Source organism: Carassius gibelio, chromosome A18, assembly GCF_023724105.1.
Source record: "Carassius gibelio isolate Cgi1373 ecotype wild population from Czech Republic chromosome A18, carGib1.2-hapl.c, whole genome shotgun sequence".
Taxonomy (NCBI): Eukaryota; Metazoa; Chordata; class Actinopteri; order Cypriniformes; family Cyprinidae; genus Carassius; species Carassius gibelio.
Window position 1 is genome coordinate 23,036,022 of NC_068388.1, and position 20,135 is coordinate 23,056,156.

Sequence of the window (20,135 nt, forward strand, 5' to 3'; positions counted from 1 at the left end):
CTGGAACAACATTGTGATTAATCAATCAGATTTGAAGAACAAGTTTATAGATTTTGTGAAGTTTACGCTTACAATCACTGTTACGTGCTTGTACATCAGTGTCATTCATCTATCATTTCCTCTAATTTTAAGGATCACTCATGGTTAAGTTTAGGTTTAGGTGTAGGGATATGGTCAAGACTGCATTTTTCGAGAAAAATGTTGTTCCAGGGTCAACAAAATATGAAAGACTTAAAGACTTTGCAATTGTCTGGGACTTTGTTCATAAAACCAGTAATCTAAACTATCCTCAGTATAATGGCCTAGCAGAGCGCCCAGTCCACAGTGCTAAACAACTCATGGAAAATTCCAAACAAGATGGCACTGAAATCTATCTCAAATTACTGAATCTGTTAAATGTTCCACGAGATCCTAAGCTTGGCTCTCCAGCTCAGAGACTAATATCCAGACAAACCTGCACCTCCCTGCCACTCCACAGCTCTTTGCTGGAACCTTCTCCTCTGGCTTCCAATGAGATTCATGCTCAGCTGACAAAAAAAAAGACTGTGTCAAAAGAAGAGTTCCGACAAAAGATGTAAACAACTGGGCATACTCTCAAAAGGGGAAGTAGTGAGGATGCAAACCCCCATGGTTATGACAGCAAAGAATGTCTGCAGTGAACCAAGATCATTGTCCTGTCTGGAGGAAAAGAATATATGAGGAACCGCAGGCCAAGTCAAAATTATTGCTACTGTTTCAAGTTGAATATACCTTTGTTGTTCTAGTAAAGATATATACAGACCAAAAGTTTGGACACACCTTCTCATTCAAAGTGTTTTCTTTATTTTCATGACTATGAAAATTGTAGATTCACAATGAAGGCATCAAGGGCTATTTGACCAAGAAGGAGAGTGATGGGGTGCTGCGCCAGATGACCTGGCCTCCACAGTCACCGGACCTGAACCCAATCGAGGTTTAGGGGTGAGCTGGACCGCAGACAGAAGGCAAAAGGGCCAACAAGTGCTAAGCATCTCTCGGGGAACTCCTTCAAGACTGTTGGAAGACCATTTCAGGTGAATAACTCTTGAAGTTCATCCAGAGAACTCCAAGAGTGTGCAAAGCAGTAATCAAAGCAAAAGGTGGCTACTTTGAAGAACCCAGAATATTTCAGTTGTTTCACACTTTTTTGTTATGTATTGTGACGAGTCAGCTGCCTCCTCCCTGATTATCACCGGCACCCCGTCCTAAATCGCCGCCCTTCACCAGGCTCCCGACTGGAGTGGGTGTGTGAGAGGAGGGGCGCTGGACGAGTCAGGGCAGGCGGCGTGTGATGGGGCAGTGTTCATCGAGGAAGGGTCCAGGCAAGGGGCGGAGTCCGGCGGCCACACGCGCTCCCCTCCTTGGTCCGGGGCGCGAGGGGTGGCGGCTTCTCCTAGCGGCCGCGTCTCTCTCGTTGGCCGCGGCGCTGGTAGGGGATGGACGGCCCGGCATCCTGGCCCGTCGGCCGTGTAGACGGGTGCGGTTCCCATCCGGATCGCGGGTCCGGCAGCTCACGTCTTGGTGGCGCGGGAGTCCCTCAACGCACCCTTCCTGGACCCACGAGGACACCAGTGTGCATGCACGGGGAAGAGACCGGTCTCCTGAGGAGAGGCGCGTTGGGCTTTTAAACAACGGCGGTAATGAGGCTCCACTTCCTTCAGGTGTGCCCCATCACACGCCGCCAGCCCTGACTCGTCCAGCGCCCCTCCTCTCACACACCCACTCCAGTCGGGAGCCTGGTGAAGGGCGGCGATTTAGGACGGGGGTGCCGGTGATAATCAGGGAGGAGGCAGCTGACTCGTCACATTCCCCCTCCCAAGCGACATCCCCGTCATCAGGGCGCTGCCCACACGGGAGTGCTACCATCCTCAACCAGGCTCCAAACGGTCGGAGTGGGCGGGGCTTCCTCTCCGGGCGGTCCTCCCTCTCGCAGCGCACCAGAACAGGGACAGAGAAACCGGGTTTTAGTGACAGCCTCAACCAACCACAGGGTAAAATGACAATGGAAAAGTCACTTACCCCTTGTGTGGCTGGGAGGCTGTCCCCAGTTTTCCTCCGTCCCAGTCTGGGTTCTCACGAACGTTTGCAAGCGAGAGGGAGTGACGTCACCAGACGTTTCCCAACTGCGCTGTCTAGGCTCCGCCTTGCCCGCATTCTCCACCAGTGTCACGGGAGGAGCACAAGACAGACACAGTGGGCGTGGCGTCAGGCCTCGGAGAGGCTTTTATTAACAGAAATCATAAAACACAGGGAATAAAAGTGGCCAAAGGGGGAAAGTGTCCAAAATAACAGGGCATCTGGTGTCCTCGTCGTGCTGCGGGGTTTGTGTAGGTCGGGCAGTGTTCATCGAGGAAGGGTCCAGGCAAGGGGCGGAGTCCGGCGGCCGCACGCGCTCCCCTCCTTGGTCCGGGGCGCGAGGGGCGGCGGCTTCTCCTAGCGGCCGCGTCTCTCTCGTTGGCCGCGGCGCTGGTAGGGGATGGACGGCCCGGCATCCTAGCCCGTCGGCCGTGTATACGGGTGCGGTTCCCATCCGGATCGCGGGTCCGGCAGCTCACGTCTTGGTGGCGCGGGAGTCCCTCAACGCACCCTTCCTGGACCCACGAGGACACCAGTGTGCATGCACGGGGAAGAGACCGGTCTCCTGAGGAGAGGCGCGTTGGGCTTTTAAACAGCGGCGGTAATGAGGCTCCACTTCCTTCAGGTGTGCCCCATCACACGCCGCCAGCCCTGACTCGTCACAGTATATAATTCCATATATAAATCCACATGTGTTAATTCATGGTTTTGATGCCTTCAGTGTGAATCTACAATTTTCATAGTCATGAAAATAAAGAAAACTCTTTGAATGAGAAGGTGTGTCTAAACTTTTGGTCTGTACTGTATATATATATATATATATATATATATATATATATATATATATATATATATATATATATCAGGCCTTTTTTGCATAGTTCCACTTGGTCACTGTATTAAGTGTGTTTCTGGCCTGATTGTACAAGACTCTGTCCCGCATCCTCTTTGGCCTGATGAAGATACCTGAGTTTTGCTGTAAACCATGGCTTATCATTGTTGAATGTTAAACGAGTCCTGGTAGCGATGTCTTCACAGAAAGTGAGTTATGATGTGACAGATTTCGTGAGTTCATCCAGATCATTGGCGGCAGCTTCAAAAACATTCCAGTCAGTGCAGTCAAAATAGGCTTGTAATGCCCGCCCTGTTTCATTAGTCCATTTCTTTATATTCTGTATTAGAGGTTTAGCAGATTCAGGTTTTTGCCTCTAAGTCGGTTTAAGATGAACCAGGTAGTGGTCCTTTATTGTAGAGAAACAAATGGTTCAGAATATTACTGTCTCTGGTGGGACATGCACTGTTGGGAATGTTACTTTAAAAAAGTAATTAGTTATAGTTACTCACTACTTGTTCCAAAAAGTAACTGAGTTAGTAACTGAATTACTTTATAATAAAAGTAACTCATTACCAGGGAAAGTAACCATTTGTGTTACTGTAAAAAAAAGTTGCTATAGGTCAAAGATTTTGTATTTTTTGAGCAGTTTTAACAAGTCAGTTGAAATGAGTAGAACAGACAGGTGTTCGTATATAACTTTCAATATTTATTGCACATCAAACGACAACAAGAGTTTTATCCTGCATTTCAAGTATTATCTTTGTAAGAAAGATGTTTTTTTGGCCATTAGCTTTGTAGATGCATGTGTCATTGTGTGATGCTTAATTAAATTAGAGTTGCTTACAATGGATGTCGACAAAGTCTTCGCTCCTGGACATAATGTACACATTACATGCACGTTCTTGCCTTTGACCACAATTCATTTGCTTATATCTCTACTTTGAAAATGCCAACTTTTCATAGGATTGCTCCTGACTCGCCATCTCTGCTGCTGCTGCGAATCTCTGTTTAGCTGTTGTGTGTGTGTGTGTGTGTGTGCGTGTGTGTGCGTGTGTGCGGCACCGCTGGCGCATGTGATGGCATGTGTGTAAAAACACTGGCTCTGATTGGCTACCATGAAACACATGACTCTGCCTTATCCAATCATAATCGCTTATCTCGTTATTAACCCTCCTCCTCACTAGCTGTGTGAGCCAGGGGTGCATTCGGATTATATAGTTTATTCAATCAATGCATAGTATGCACCGCATTTAATGTACAGTAATGTTAACGTCGTTGTAACGACGGGAAAAGTAATAAATTAGATTACCCCGTTACTGAAAAAATAACGTCGTTATTCAACATGCTGTCTGTATTTTGGCAGTTAACAGGAATGATTTCCTTTATTAAAGTGCCTAATAATGATTAAAACTGAGCCTGGGCATTGTTGCTCTGTGTTTGTGATCTGATCAGTGAGTTTCTGTAAACCCAGGCTCATGTGTGCTTGCGGAGGAATGTAAACACTCACGAGAATGAAAGAGCAAAACTCCCGCAGCGAATAGAATGGCTTACAGTTAATCAAGAGCACTTCTAGATCAGAACACCACATCTGTACACTACCTTTAGTTGATGTAGAAACATGTATAGCCACCATGCGATTTCCCCTGTTGATTCTTCATTGCAATCCACTCTGAATGGCTGGAAGTTGCGTTGTCTAAGCTTCACAAGAGTGCCGGCTCGCTTCCCATGCTTTCATGTCCAAAAGTGTTTGATCAGCACCTCTGCTCCGCCAACTATTTTGTTCAGCAAAACGTCCAAATGAATGAAATCTGGTAAAAGATTGTGTGGTGTGTACTGCAGAATGCTCAGCAGTTCATCCCTGGTAAAACTGATCATGTTTGAGAAACCAAAGAAAAAAACGTACAAAAACTGGAGAGCCAAACACTGAGGCGGCTGTCTGCGGCTCCATCTTGGACATCATTCTGATTTCTGACTTCAACAAAATGAAGATGCATTCATTTAAAGCTTAGGTGGAATCCCATATTATCATTTACAAAATGTATCCCCCTCTTTTAAGGTTTCCAGCAGCAAATCACAATTTAAATACCTTATTTCTGCTCTTTAATCCCAAGCAACTTTCTGACTATCTCTGAATCGCGTACTCATAAAGGGAACTAATAAACCCAATAATCAGCCTCCCCCAGTGGACATTGCCTGTGGCAGCCGGAAGGCAGGTCCTCTAATTCCCAGTAACGGCTGGTTATTGCTGAATATATCTTTGAGAATGGAGGAAATAATGGGACATGCTGCTCTTGGGTGCCCATATTATCCAGCCATTAGAATTTAATGTGATTTAGCCCTTAGTGTGTGTAGGGAAAGAGGGAGAGATATTCAAGGGAGCTTTGTGGTTGTGATTAATACACAAAAAAAGGGGAATTCAAATAAAGAGGTGGTTATTATATGCAGTAAAAAGTAAAAGTGATATTGCAGACTAAAAGTCACATTGACTAATGATAGAATGAATGATGTGAAAAAAAAAAAAAAAAAACTGATCCAAACAAAGAAGTCACCTTCACAGAGAAGCACTCAGCTTCTTTTTCAGCAGATTGTCCTAATTTATTTTATTTTTTTTAAAGAGCAATTTACCTGCAGGGTAAAAGACATCAAATTCATTGATTCAAGAAATTAGTGTTTAGCGTTTGGGGCGGGACTTTCTGTTTGTCTGACCAATTGCAATGAATGAAAAATGGAGACAAAAAGTCTGTGAGAGTAATTTTGTGCCTCTTTGGGAAGGCACCACAAGGCGTCATTCACTTGCAGAAGGCAAGCTTCTGGAGGGTGGATAAGTCTGAACAAGCGAGTTTAGGTATATTGGTGAAGAGTCAGTTCTTGTCTTGTAGGCAAACATCAGTACCCTGAATTTGATGAAAGCTGCTTTTTGCAGCCAGTGCAAACTGATGAAGAGAAATGTGATGTGGGCTGTATTCAGCTCGTTGAAGACCACTCTCACTGCTGCGTTCTGGATCAGTTGCAGAGGCTTGATAGTACATACCCTATGGGATCAGAAGAGAGCATAAGAATAGTCCAGTCTGGAGAGAACAAAACCTTGGACAAGGAGGTGTGTCCTGCTCTGAGACGAAGGGTCTAATTTCCTAATGTTGTATAAGTCAAATCTACAGGATCGGGCATATTGTAGCAATATGGTCTGTGAAGCTTAACTGATCATCAGTCACCACACCAAAGTTCCTGGATGTCCTCTAAGGAGTTATGGTTGATGAACCTAGCTGTATAGAGAAGTTTTGATGAAGTGATGGGTTGGCTGAGACCACAAGCAGTTATGTCTTAGCAAGATTGAGTTGAAGGTGATGGTCTTTCATCCAGCAGGCTGCAATAATGAGAAGTAAAGTTGAGTGTCATCAGCACAGCAATCTTGATTTTCTCACTTCTCTGTTTCCATAATCAGGTTTTGTCTGGTTAACTCCTGGAGATTCTTATTTGAGTTTGCCTGTCCTCTCAGACATCAGCCTTTCTAATTTGAGACCTCCACAGCAAATCAGCCCATTCTCATTATATTCCTGTCAGGACATCGCTAACGAGTTTTTAATGACCAGGAGACAGATATGTTCCAACGCCATCCTGTTGCCTAAGTAGAAAAATACTTTTGGCACAACAGCTAAGGACTGGATCGCAGTCATAACACACCGTCCCAGGATGCCATGAACACAATGTTTAGACACATTTATTCTGTGTTGAATATGCCAAATTGGAATTGAGTTACAAGTTTAAAGTACTTAATTTAGTTGTCTTTGTCTGAGCATCCATAAAGGCAATAAATATTAATATGGTTAAGAGTTTGTTCACACCCCTAACCCTATGACCAATAGTGATGTCACTAATTAAATAAGGAACTACAAATAAGATTAACTACATTAGCTGTTTTAAACCTGCAATGACTGACCTGCACAGTAAACAAATACTTCACTTTATGTATCTAAAGTTTTTTTATATCACTCCATTCTGAACTATGCAGACAGCCATCTGCAAAGTCCTAAAGGAGAGAAAAGCGAACAAGAAAATTGCCCTCATTATTAGAGCAGAGTCAGTGTGACCGGGATGAGGGTCACTAATCATGTTATTGGCAGTCCAGAGGTCTTAGTCTTCATCAGCGGTGTCTGGCCAGTAATCTGGACATGTTGGTTGTGCTTCATCTAATAAGAAAATTCTCTGAACAAAGCACACTCTCATGGTTGTCAAGGGTAACAGGCTAGTATTAAATTAATCTATTAAATTCATCTGCTGATCTGTTAAAATGGTGAGTTTTAGGCCACATATGTGAGACAAGTAGTTGCACACACTTAAAACAATGTGTTGTCCCAAAAAGTAATTTCATTAAGTTACACCAATTTTAATTCAATTTTGTATTTTTAAAGAAAATCAATTAATGCAAAAATTGAGTTTAAATTACACCCAATATTAGGTTAATGTAATGTGCAATAGTATTATATCAACAGAGCTAATCTAAATAATGTTTGTAACTCAAAAAAGTTTAATAAATGAATAAATTAGAATTTATAACTTGCAATGGTGCATTTAGGCCGATTAAAGTTAACAAAGATTCAGAGTTGCTTTAGGCCTCTTGGTCCCCTCTCTGACCAGTTTCCTCCTAGCTCTTTCATTAAACTAAAAAAAATATATATATTATAAAGTGCCCCGCATGTTTTCAGTACAGACAGTTGCATGTCAACATTGTGTCAACATCTATTAACAATGTGCACAGTATGTATGAAGGATTGGCAAAGCAACAGCATTTGTCTTGGATTGTTGAACATGACTGGAATACAAAAAACAAAACCAAGTTAAACAGAAACCTATAGGGGCAAATGGGTGGTGTTTGCTAAGCTAATTTTTGTGTAATGATCTTGGCATGTTAGATTTTAATTCAGTTGATTGTTTTGGTCTGGTTCACACTGAGCTCGTGGGTACTAGTAATGGACTCAAATAGTGATTCCTCTAAATTGTTGATAATTCAGCTTTCTGTTTTTTGACAATGGGGGCTTCCTGGCTAATTGCCATTCGCAAAGGTCATTTCTAATGAATGTTGAATGAATGTTGTGATTGTGAGGATGAAGTGTGGTTATCTGAGTGTTCATCATGGCATACTAAACAGGGATAAATGTCAGCAGGGACATGGGTCCAAATCCGGCACAGGGTACTTGTGATGATCTCATTACTGGCAAACACCTGTAATGACATTTAATCTGTAATCAATACATAGAAGGCTTCAAAAGCACTAGTGTCATGCCATCCATTTGATTTGAACTTTGTTGTAAAATGGAGATGACCAAACCATATTTTGTGCTTTCATCTGTGGAAGGTTTATTCTTAGATATGACATATCTGTGGTATACACACAGCTCTCAAACTGGTTCCATGCTGTGATCTTTACTTGATGAACTTGGATTTAAAGGTATAGTTCACTAAATCTACTAAAAACTGCTTTCTTCTTTTTTCCAAAATGTTCGGGCGCATGTGCTCCGGAGGCATCTGCCATTGCTAAGCAGCCATGACCTGCGCACCCCATGAAGAGCAGAAGTTCCAGCAAATAATAACACTAAAAATCACTTGCAGTAACTCTGCTACTAAATTTATTTAAAACTGGCTTTCCCTGTACAGCTATGATCAACTGTTCCTTCAGCTGAGCTTTCAGTGTTGTTACAGCAAAGGATGAAGCTGATTGGTTGGTTCCTTGTCACCTGACCCGCGGTGCGCTTGCAACATTCCGTTGCATGCTGAAAAACCCTGTGTGCTAAAAAGTGACATCAAAGGGTCCTGATCAAGCATCAATATGTGTGTAACATCTGAGCTGATGAGACATGAGGCAGGCTAGAGAATAATCCAAAAACAGGTGTGGTCGATCTCCAGTGAACAGTATCCAGACAGGGTAATCCAAAGGGAAAATCCCAAAACACAAAAGCAAGAATCAAAAACCAGGTATACAATCCAAGAACAAAACACGAAGGCAAGACAAGCCAGGAACCGAGACAACAATACTCGGCAGTGACTGGAAGGATAATGAGGCAACAAGGAGGGAGGAGCTAATCAATTAATTAATCAACCAACACCACAACCAAAAGGGGAAGATAGATGCTCTTATGCAATCTAGGAGGGTGGTGGCGCTGAGTCAGAACATTGGGAGGGACGGAGGGACAGGTCCATGTGGAAGTGGAGTGGCTGGGGACCGAGGCAGAGCCAGCAGAGCGGGAAGCCCAGGTGGAGCCGACGGAACAGGAGTCCACCAAACCAGAGCCGAACAAACAGGAGTCCACCAGGGTGGAGCAGGCGGAACTGGAGCCAACCAGGGCGGAGCATGCAGAACTGGAGTAGAGTTCTTTATGGGTCCATAAAATTTGTGCCTGAACCCAAAAGAGACCCGTAATGTACTACACCAAACCGACCCGGACCCATCTATTATTTCAGAAGCTGGACCCGGACCCGTGTAGATCCGCGAAATGCCTACCCGGACCCTACCCAGACCTGTCTATTATTTAAAACCCAAACCCACCAGGAAGACACAGACCCGACTAGACCCGATTGTCACATATTACACCTTAAATTTCTTTTAAAAGTCAATAAACCTGTTGTGAAAAATACAACTTTTTGTCTTACCTAATTTAAGGAACCATAGTCTCTCTTCTTTGTACCTGGCTTTGAACTTAGTCCAAGCTTAATCCACTCATTATTTCAGCTTCAGAAGTCCATTTGATGTCACGGTGACGGATGACAAATACAACTGTTCACATGTACATTCTGACTCGAGTTAACTCACATAATAACTTGTAAAAATGTAAAGCGCGGTTTGGCGGTGGAAGTCATCGTGTCCCTCACTGGTTGCCATAGGAACATGAAACGCGCTTGAGACTGCTCATGCGTGCTAGCTGGATCAACCTAAAATATGCTTTTTAACACAATTTCAGCGCCATAGAAAACATTCATGTGACAGTTCGCCTCAGATCTTGTTGCTGATTTGAAATATATTAAATGAGTGTGTCAAGTCTGCAAGCATTATACCGTGCGTGCACTTGCATTAACTCTGAATCTGCACACTCTGCTTCTAACGGCAGAGAGAGAGAGAGAGAGAGACCGCTTTTTTTTTTGGCTCACTCTTTTCTTTTCCTAGTTGCAAGTTACAAAAAACACAAGCAGTCTCTGATCACGGCCGGGTGTTCTCAGAGTCCGATGACTCAGATCGCACAGGTAATACAAACAATGTTAAACAGACCCGGGACCCGAAGTAATAAATTCGGACCCAACCCGGAGCCTGCTGATCATTTAAAATATAGATCCGAACCATCGGGTCCCAGGCCGATGGGTCTCGGGTGCACTGTAAAGACCTCTAAATTGGAGCCCACTAGGGCAGAGCAGGTGGAACTGCACCCACATAACCTTCCACTCCCATCGACACATTTTTGGAAACCCTTTTGGAGACACAATTTTGATTTGTTTAGTAAATCTGGCCCAGGATGTCTCAAGATGGTCCTTTGTGGTCATCCAGAGAGAGCATGTGCCCTTTTGGTTGCACCTCAGTCATCAGAGAAGCTTCGAATGAAGGAACAAGATTTGAAGAACTATTTTACAGCTGAAAGACTTATGGTAATTGAGAAAAGAGAATAATGCATGGACAAACAGACCGAGAAATGAGTTTGAGCTTTTTACTGCTGTGCAGAAGAGTTTGTGAAGTCAGACATCTCTTTTTCCTTGCTCTGTGTTGTCTCTCTGCACCTCACATTCTCTCTCCCTCTGGGTGTCTGTGAGATGTTAATTACCAAATTATCTCACAGCAAAGGGACAGAATTAGGCTGATAACAGCCACTTTATACCTCAGTCATGCCAATAAATCTAATATGCATGAAGATGCAGTCATGTCAGGCTTGTGCTGGGTGTTATATCTAAAAAAAAACACTGTGCACTAAAAAATAGCAAAACAAATATGTGAGTGGTGCTTGCCATGCATTTCTAAGATTTTTAAAATGATCAAAACTGAAAAAACTGTCATCTGATTGATTGTGTACACTTTTTTAGCAGGTAAAAGAACTTTCAGTATAATTGTAAAAAAAAAAATGAATAAAATAAATAAATAAAAGTCCCTCTTGGGGTTGCTGTTCATGTGTTTTGTTTTGTTTTTGTTTTATTTTGAAATCTTTACTGATTTTTATAAAGTAAACATAAGATGATGTATACAAGATGGAAGACACATAGGTTTATGTATATTATCCATGCATGATTTTTAGGGGGAGAAAGAAACACGTTAAATTGTAAATATCAAATATGATCATCAGGATTTGAGGAATGTTTATTTGTTTATTTATCTCTCAGTGACTATTCTGACTATTATTAGATATGACAGGCTTTATCAATATATCACTAGGCTTATCTATAAAAAGTAGAAACATATTTTATTTCCAGCTTTCTTACACTTAAAAAAAAGTAAAGAAATTACAATATCTATTTATTAATTTATTAGCCACAAATAATACATATTAAATATATATTATACATTCAATCAGAAATGACCACAATGAATGAATTACAGTTATGAATTGTAAGCAAAAGTAAATGTAAGCCAAGATACAGTTCAGAATGGTAAAAATAGTAATGCTTGCTTTAGCACACACCACTAATAAGGCATCTCTCCACCAGACTGCAAACAAACCACAGCAGATGAGGAAAGGATACAGTACTCAATTCAAGGTTGTTTTGTGGAAGGTTAAAAATCACCACCCGTTAGGGATTTGTCAAGGTTTGTTAAGATTCATTAATTCTCAGAGCATTTCTTTGTGTATCAAAGACACACTTGCACCTCAGGCATCTGTGCTCTCAAGCAGCTGTTTGTCTTAGCTCCTGAAACAGGCACTCTTGAAATGTTGTGTTTATGTTTGTACACATGACTAAAACTGTCCTCTCTTCAGAAGCTGATGAATTGACATTTTTATGCACAGAGGGTGACATGCTTTCACATGTGAAGGTTAGGGACCCTGTCGATCATGGTGCACCTACAGTCCTTGTAAAGATATTTTCTGAATTGTATGGCAGTGAGTCACTGCTTGAGGATACAACAGAAAAGAATGAATAGCAAACTGAAAACTACCTGTCTCATTTGTCCTTGAATTGACAAGTTTCATTGTAAACCCTAAATACAAATCAACTGTTTTGAATGAATTGGTTGAATAAATGATTCTATGATTCACTTATTTAGGCTTGCTCTGGGTTTAGTCCAGGTGGGTCCACAAAATGCCATCATGACTGGACAGGTTTTTATTTCTTTCTTTCTTTTTCATTTAGTCCACTACAATTTGGACATGATGTCAATTTATGCTTCTCATTCAGGTCAGGTATTGATCGACCTGTTCTGAGCCTTTCAAGTTTTAATCTGTCTGAATGCATTCAGTGCTGTGAAGGCCAATTTTGTGTTTACTGTTAGAAATCAGTTTTTTTTCTTCTCCTGAATATGGGAAAAAAAGTTAAATGACTATTCTAAAAATGTCCATTAAGTTTTAATGCTATGAGCCATAAATAGTATAATGTACACCTCAAAGAAATACATGAAATGAATGGGAAATAAATACAATGAATATATTATATCCAAATATTTACAAACAATCAGTGAATTAATTTAGAAGACTGCGATAGGATAAATTGGCTATATGCAGGGTTGCTAACTCTAACGAATGTGGCATGAGACATACGCTTTTTTTTCTGTTATGACAATACATTTGAATAAGTTTAAGTTGGATAGATGACAGCTTCACGATACAGGTATTTGCAGCATCTTTTGCTAAACATTACAGCATATTATGCATTGGTCATTACGTAGATCACATTTACAGTATTATTTTATTCTGGAGAATAATGGTGGGGCAACATTAATATGATTTTCTTAAAACTCAGGTATTGCTTACTTATAATGTGACCATACAGCTTAACTATTTTTCAGTTAAATAAGTGTTCTATAAAGTCTCTTAAAATTATGTTAACACAGATCTTGTTTTACACATGAATTAAAAATCTTTGTTCAATGTGTAAAAGCAGCAATATTTATGTCCACTTCGTGCTAAGCATCTGTCATTTCCAGATGCAGGTCTAGACAGAGACAAAGCATGTAACGCTTGGATTTTATCTCTACATCCGTCCAATACAACATCTACATTGACATCAGTAGATTCATGATGTTTCACAAAAGCATTATTTCTAGTGTTTAGGTGCGTTTCCAGGGTAATGCTTCATTCAAAGTCTGATGTTGACTATTCGGGCTATACGCCCGAGTCATTGTCCATTTGCCTTGGTCTCAGGCTGAGGACGTTTACTCTGACTACAAATTTGATCATGAGCATTAATTAATTAATTAATTAATTAATTTGTGTATTATATATATATATATGATTAAAAAAAGGACTGACTCATATGGCAAATTTGTGATCCACACTGCAGTTACTATATTCGGTTATGTTATTGTCATTATTTTGTGAAACACGTCCTTTTTGTATATTATTATATTCAAATCTGACTTCAGACTTGTTAAAGTGACTATTTTCTCTTCCGGCTGTAGATTCAGAGCAGATTTATAGATTAAAAGCAATATAATACCTGCCATATGGTGTAAACATAATGTGAAATGTAATGTTTTTTCTAACATCTTAATTGCATGTGTGTACACATTTTATGTATTATTGTTATTAAAATTAAAAATTGCTCTTTCAGTGAAAAAACTATTTATAATTCATAAATCAGTGTGTGAAGTGTATCAAGATAGATTTTTAGAGGAATTAATAGAAAGAAAAATATTGACCCTCAACAAATATTAGTATCATGAAGATTTGGTTGCATTTTCTTGACCTTTTATATTATTATAATGTATATTATCATTTTAGTAAAATAAAGGGGAATAAAACAGACACTACTTTTATTTTATTAAACACCACTTTTATTTAATATTTTATTTGTCCTTTTTAACTGATTTTTAATTTTCAGTTTGACATTCTATTCTAGATCCAATCGGAATCAAAGAGGAAAGTCAAGAACCTAAATTAACTGGAGGAGAACAATCATTATCAGAAACCTAATCACTTGACAACTGGAGCATCTTAAAAATTGAAACTAATTTCTCAGAAACAAAGCAGAAGCCAAATAACTGCCAGCTTTTTGCAGTGTGGAAAGCATTTCACCACTAAAGGAAATCTTAACATACACCTCAAAATTTACCCTGGAGAGAAAGCTTTCACCTGCTGTTAGTTAGGAAGAATTGTGCCAGTAAAGGTTATCTAAATGCACACATTAAAATTCACACTGGAGAAAAGCCATTCACCTGCATTCAGTGTGGGAAGAGCTTCCCGTTCAAAGGAAGGCTTTATACACACATAAGAATTCACACTGGAGAAAAGCCTTTCACCTGCCCTCGTTGTGGAAAGAGTTACCAGTGTAAGACATATGAAAATTCATGAAGCCCAGAACCCTTTCATCTGTGCACAGTGTGAAAATTTCACAATGAATGAAAGCCTGTAACGTTACATTAGAATTCACGCTGGAGACAAATCTTTCACATGTCCTCACTGTGGGAAGAGCTTTAATAAGAGAAACATTGATGTGCACCTAAAGATTCACAATGGTGAGCGATCTTTCCCATGTGTTGAGAGAAGAATGAGTTTCGTTAAGCGTGACACAAAAGTACCCATTAAAAAGAAATCATTTATATGCCCTCAGTGTGGCAGGAGTTACACAGATAAAGAAACCTTTAAAGTACACTTGAAAATTCATACTGGAGAAGAGCTTTTCAGATGCAACCAGTGTGGGAAGAGTTTCCCATGTGAAGAATATCTTAACAGTCACCTCTGGAGAACAGCCTTTCACCTGCCTTCAATGTGGAAGTTGTTTCACAGACAAAATAAGCTTTAAGAAACACATGAGAATTCATCATGAAGAAAAACCTTTCATATGAACACATCAGGATTTCTTTCTCTTTTTTTATTGATTTTGATACACATCAGAATTTCTGATCACAGATATTCAGCATGTTGAATATTTACGATGGATTTACACTCTTAACACACCTCATTTTCAGTTAATGTACATATGGCAGAAAGTATGGAAAAGTCAATTAAAGACATAATCAAACAGACAATGAACACTATTAACAGCAAGTATTATATGTTGCAATCAAACTTATAGCAAAATTTGGTAGTTCTGTATGTTGTTTCTTGGTTGACATCATCAAAAGGAGTTTGTTCCTTGTTTTGCTCCCCATGTGCCTTCCTTGCCCTTATTTGGTCTTTCCTATTCCTGTCCCCATTTAGTTATATTAGTTACAGATGTTCCTCGTTATTAATTATCCCAAAATATGCATAAAAATAGCTTTATGCTTTCTTGAAAGTATAATATATTAAATGCAATCAAAATAATAAAATACCATTAAAAATGAAGTCTGTATAACAGGCCTATGCGTCTTTAAAATAATTATTATTAATTTCCAAGGGCTTGTTTTTTCTTTCTTTATGGAAAGCTTGTCTAAACAGGAAAGTAATTTCTTTTTTTAACTTCTACTCATCCTTTTAATTACACAGATGTCTCATTGAAAATGTCTACAAATTGTTCAAACTGTTCCGAAATCGTATAACCATAGACGATGATGCAGTGGTCCACCACTGCAGGGTGGTCTTAATGAAATTGCATGATTCACAGGGTTCACAGAGATCGCCCCTTGACGTGAACTATTTAAATTTCAAAATTTCTTACTAGAAATTAGAAATTATTGTAAGAGGCGTTTGCAAAATGTGTTTGAAAATATTCTTTATTCTTGTAATTCCGCTACGTAATAAAATAGCACACAAACTGCATAATTTACGTTTTATAAATTACCATTTATGATAGAATGTGTTTAAGTCAGAAGAATATTTTAACATGACATGCATTGCCATGAACATGGTGCTAGGAGTGGGCTGCCTACCAGGGCTTGCATTTTGTTGTGTCGATTAATTACCATTAAGATTAAATTTGTTTCCTTTCATGTCAAGGCGATTAAGTATGCAACAGATCTGGCCAACTCCTGATAACCACTTCATAATCTACGGTCATTCTCAAAGGAAATCACTTTCATTTGATAATGGCAACCCCTTTACATTATTTTCACATTACTTTCTGTGGAGAGCCAAATTTCTGTCACACAGCTGAAACACTGTCAGTATGAAAGCACAACACATGCCTGCTGAAGATGAGTTTCTACATAACATTGCATGACCTTTAATGAAACATGAGCTGTTATTCACTGTAAAGGGTAAAGTGGGGAAGTTATACCTATTCTTTTTGTTGATTTGGGAACTTTTTGTCTTTTATTTCCATAGGAGAGTTAAGTGGAGACACATGACAGGTCTTACATGACCTGAGCATGTAAACAGTCCACTGACCCACAGCTGTGACAAAGTTGTATTTAACAACAAATACAAATAACAAATGAAGCAAGGTGAAATTTTAACTTAAGTTATTCTTACTGTTTTCTTGTCATCAGTGTTCTTTTTGTGCAAAATGTCAGTGTATAAATTTGATTCATATGGATTGAGATCTGTACTTTGACAAATTCCTTCTTTGGTTTCTTTGTGAATTCGCTCTCATGTTTCATGTTGTTGTTTTTTTTTTTTTTTTTCGCAATGTGTTATATAATGATAATTGATCTGTTTGAATTATAAATAGGTCCATATGAATTCAAAACTGTGGCATGGTTGAAATAATCTAGTGCTTTGGTTTAGTAGCATATTAAAGGAATAGTTCACCTAAAAATGAAGGTTTGCTGAAAATGATGTAAAGTTTCATCATTGCTTCATTTGCTTACCAATTAATCCTCTGCAGTAAATGGGTTCCATCAGTATACAGAGTCATGTGAATTATTTGTGGATTATTGTGATGATTTTATCAGCTGTTTGGACTCTCATTCTGACGGCACCCATTCACTGCAGAGGATCGGCTGGTGAGCAAGTAAGGGAATGCTAAATTTTCTCCAAATCTGTTCCGATGAAGAAACAAACTCATCTACATTTTGGATGGCCTGAGGAGGATATACATATTTAACTGTTTCAACTATTTGTTTAATGTTAGAGTTAACATAAATTTTTGCAAGAGTGTAGAACTACATATTTGGTCATGATTTAAAAATCTGAAAAAAATTAGTAGTCTTTATTTCCTGACCATTAATCTGATTATTTGATTGTTATTTATTATTTACTTTTAAAAAAAAAAGTTGTTTATGAGAAAAAGTGTATGCAGCTATTTATACAGACAGAACATATGAAGACAAACACATTGTTTGTAAAAGGAAATGAAAAATAGCATGTGTGAAATATCGCTTATATAAATGTCTCTGGTGTGTTTAAACTCATAACTCGTGAATCTCTCAATGTGAGAACGAGATAGGGAAAGAAAAAGCTGGGTCATGGCAGAAAAATTTTAGTATAACTCAAGAATAATAGTTATGTAAATATTTATATGTTTAAAAATATTAAACTAGTTGCAGTACTCAGACAGTACTCTGAACAGTGTTGTTATTCCAAACCACTTGACATCAACTCATATAGACAAACATTTCTTGGAACCCCTCAGATTAATACATGATTAAATGGTGAATTATATAAATGATTACAAATTATAAATGATTATAGATCATAAAAAAAATAATAAAAAAAAATAAATATAAAGGAAATCAAACAACAAAAATACATGGTTGCTCTATTAAAGCAACAAACTTGAAATGAATTGAGCTAAAAAAAAAGACAGAAATCTGTAGATTTTCAAATGTTATGGCTTTTTTTTTATCTATAGCAATGTGTAATATTTTGAGAATTGACCTGTTTGAAATATAAATAGTTCTATACAAATTCCAAATAGCATAGTTGAAATAATTTAGAGCTCTGATTTAGTAACAAATTAAGGAATGTTTCACCCAAAAATGAATGATAAATGCTCATAAAAAATAATAATAGAACAATAATGTAAACAACACAAATGTATTGTTGCTCTCTTAAAGCTACGAACTTGGACTAAAATGAGCTGAAACACCTTCAGAGAAAATCTTCTGTAGACCTGCTTTATAGCTGAATCTGATCTGTTTCATAATTGATGAACTTTGCAACATCAGCACTGTTATTGAACTGAAATTAATCAACACTGACCTGAATAAGGACAATGCAGCATAACAAACTGGAAAATAAAGGGTTCGGAATCCTTTCTGAATAGACTGTATTTAACAGAAAGTCTTAAAACAAAATTTTAGTGAACCACCTTCCTTAAAAAAAAATTAGTCCTTTGAGGATGTTTCCAAAATAATGTTTTATCAGATTCAAATGGAGACCATTTTTTTGGGATTAATTTGAATTTGATTTAGTCAAAGTACAGATTGTTATAGATTTTCAGACTGCTAACAGCAAGTGAACAAAACCTCATGCTCAAATACAAGGAAATAAATAAACCCAAAATAGAACTTTCCATGGCGACACAGATTTTGGTTTAATGGACTGTCACTAATAGCTTCCTGTATGACTAAAACCGATATGTATGTACAATTCCCTACACATCTTCTCACATCCCTTACACATTACAGGCATTGTCACCTCTCTCAAACTGCCACTAAAACCACTAGTGTAGACAAACTGTGAGCTTTTAAGTGCACTTGTGATAATGACCCCCCATCGACAGGCTTTTCTCTGACAGTGAAGCACCAGCACACGTCCTACTTCAATGGCGATATGAACTGTCCGTTAAAGTCAAGAGTTTTGTTCTGCACTCATGCCCGCCCAAGTGAAAGAGACACATCCTTGAGAGTGGTGTGTGTGCTTTGTCTTTATTTATCACAGCTATAAGACATTCAAGGCCTTGTATTACAGCTTTAACTGGTGAAATCGTTGTAACTGTAACAATGAGGGTCGTGTAGGCAAGGACAGATCCAAATGCAGCTTTTTATTCAAACAAAGAATAGTCTGTCAGGCAACGGTCACACACCAGCAAACAGTGTCCAGAGGGCAAGGCAAGAGAATAATCCAACGCAAGCAATAGATAAAGGCAAGCAGCAAGTGATCAGAGGCGAGATAACCAGGCTAGGGTCAGAACAACAAGACTAAGAAACAGAATACAAGCATGCATACATGCACTTGGTATGGCAGCTAGGCTAAGCAATACTGAGCACCTGTATGTGAGTGAGTGCAACTATCCACCATTTTTTCTGATATTAAAATGGGCGCCACCATTTGTAATTTCTATAGGTAAAGCTTCCTATCTCATTAGCGTCCAGCTATTTTTAGCTGTACAAAACAGTTCGTTTTGCTGCTTGATATGGACAATTGATGTGTCCTATTACATGATTTTAATCTGTTATCTTAATTAAGAACACACTGGTTTGTACAACAAACAGTTTTACTGTTTACTGCACGTTGTTATTCTCCTCGTTTTTTACCTATAGCGCCTAATGAAACCCATAGGCTTTCTTCCGCGTTGAGGAAAAAAGTGGATAGTGTCCAGATTATTGGAAAGAGGTGAGTGTGTAATCAGAGGGGATCTTGGGAAATGGAGTCCAGGGTGAATGTCTGAGTGGCGTGTGTGGACACCTCTGGTGGTGAGCAGGGTTACAATAATGGAGAACTTATGATAAAAGACTCCATTGTTCATTAAATATTCACATTAATCATTCTTAGAGTGATATAATAATAAACAAAGTAACTGGCCATGTATTGTCTGAAACTTAAGTTATGTACTGTTAGTGTAAGGTTGGTTCACAGGCACGCTAAGATTCAGTAAAGTAGCACTCTTATTTTATTAAGCGTTTGATAAACTAACTTTATAACATTTTCTTCTTATTTAAAGCCTACACAGAAAGAAAGGAATAAGCCGTATTGGATCTCTCTTCCAGTGTAACTGCACAAACACACTCACAATCAGATTTGAGCAGCAGCAGCATGGACAGATCCTGCAATAATTGATGGCAGAGTGTTTCTTTCACTCTCTCACCGCAGTCAATAGGAGTCATTGAGCAGCCTGAAATAAAAACATCTCCCCTGGTCAAATCATAATTACTCTTCTGGTTATGGAAATCCTTCATAACAAATATATAACGGCTTCCTGACATGTTTTGTTTCCTTGTTGTTACTGTTGAATGATTCATAACTCTTGGAGTCCGTGGCTGAATGCTTATTAATCTAAG